This window comes from Lutra lutra, chromosome 5 (assembly GCF_902655055.1).
Source record: "Lutra lutra chromosome 5, mLutLut1.2, whole genome shotgun sequence".
NCBI lineage: Eukaryota > Metazoa > Chordata > Mammalia > Carnivora > Mustelidae > Lutra > Lutra lutra.
The window spans coordinates 136,789,658-136,791,628 of NC_062282.1; the positions used below are offsets into that span (position 1 = coordinate 136,789,658).

The 1,971-nt window shown below is 43.4% G+C and overlaps 1 pseudogene; it reads left to right on the forward strand.

Annotated features, from left to right (window-relative positions):
• The first annotated feature begins 313 nt into the window (after positions 1-313).
• Positions 314-1,481, forward strand: LOC125101214 (glyceraldehyde-3-phosphate dehydrogenase-like; annotated as a pseudogene).
• The last annotated feature ends 490 nt before the right edge of the window (positions 1,482-1,971 follow it).

A 1,971-nucleotide genomic window follows, 5' to 3' on the forward strand; every position in this document is an offset into this window, starting at 1 on the left:
TTTCTAATTTATTTACACTTGGTAAGGGGTTCATCAAAGCTGCAAATTTTCTTGGTGAAAATGTTGCTGGAAAAACTTTGGCTTTGTCAGTAACAATAGGCAAAATGATAACAATGAAAGGTGAACACCTTTGTCTTAAAGGGGGAAAAGTGTGAGGGAACAGCTCATACTGACCCACAGAAGAGGGTTGTTAAATACTAACCTGCACACCACTGAGTATAACTCTAATCAACAAAATTGGGCTCTCTGTTCCTCCCCATTCGACAGACAGATGCATCTTCTGGTGCCATCTCAGCTGTGTCCCTAAGACACGATGGTGAAAGTCAGAGTAAATGGATTTGGCCATACTGGGCACCTGGTCACCAGGGCTGTTTTTAACTCTGGCAAAGTGGATATTGTCACCATCAATGACCTATTCGTTGACTTCAACTACATGGTCTGCATGTTCCAGTGTGAGTCCATCTATGGCAAATTCAACAGAATAGTTAAGTCTGAGAATGGGAAACTTGATATCAACTGATAGCCATCTCCATCTTCTAGGAGTGAGATCCTACCAACATCAAATGGGGTAATGCTGGTGCTGAGTATGTTGCAGAGTCCACTAGGGTCTTCACCACGATGGAGAAGGCTGGGGCTCACTTGAAGAGTAGGGTCAAGGGGGTCATCATCTCTGCACCTTCTGCTAATGACCCCATATTTGTGATCAGTGTGGATCATGAGAAGTAAGACAGCTCCCTCAAGATTGTCAGCAATGCCTCCTGCACCACCAGTTGCTTGGCCCCTCTGGCCAAGGTTATCCATGACAACTTTGGCATCATGAAGGGACTCATTACAACAGTCCACACCATCACTGCTGCCTAGAACACTGTGGATGGCTCCTCTGGGAAGCTGTGGCGTGATGGCCAAGGGGCTGCCCAAAACATCATTCCTTCTTCTTCTGTTGTCATCAAGGCTGTAGACAAGGTCATCCTTGAGCTGAATGGGGAGCTCACTGGCATGGCCTTCTGTGTTCCCACTCTCAGCATGTCAGTCATGGATCTGATCTGCTGCCTAGCGAAAGCTGCTAAATACATGACATTAAGAGTGTTGTGAAGCAGATATCAGGGGCCCCCCTCAAGGGCATCGTGTGGTACACTGAGGGCTAGGTTGTCTCCTGTGACTGTAGCAGTGATACCCACTCTTTCACCTTTGATATGGGGGCTGGCAATGCCCTCAATGGCCACTTTGTTAAGCTCATTTCCTGGTATGACAATGAATTTGGCCTTATGGTCCAGATTGCCTCCAAGGAGTATGAGCCCTCTGGACCAAAAAGTCCAGTGAGAGCAAGAGGAAGAGAGAGACCTTCAGCTCCTGGGGAGACCCCACCCCAATCCATCCCCCAACACACTGAGAATCTCCCAACCTCTACACAGTTTCCATCCCAGACCCCCTGCAAAAGGGATAATTTGGGGGAGCCCTACCTTGTAACGTACCATCAGTAAAGTATACTATACCCAGCAAAACAACAACAAAACAAAATAAAAAATCCAAGATACATGTTAAGGAAGCAGGTCCCTGATGCCTTTTTCTATCTATTTCAGGTATCATAATGCTTTTTGATTATTCACATATTAGTGGAAATTTAACTCTTGAGAGACATTTAAAACTTCTTCCCATTTTTATATTCAGTCTGATGGAAAGCCATAGGTAAACATCCTATCAAAAAAACCCAATCCTTTATTTCTGTAGAATGATTTTACTTTCACATATACATGTATTTCTTTTTCATTTATACTTTATGACATATCTCTAGAAGAGTATCATCTCAGACCATCCATACTGGCAAAAGTCAACATCTTGAATATTTTATTTTATTTTCACTTATTCCTCTTTTGATGCTCTTGCTTATTTTATATAGATCTGAATTTCTGACCTACATTACTTTCCTTCACTCTAAAAAACTTCTTTTGGGGTGACTGGGTGACTCACTTG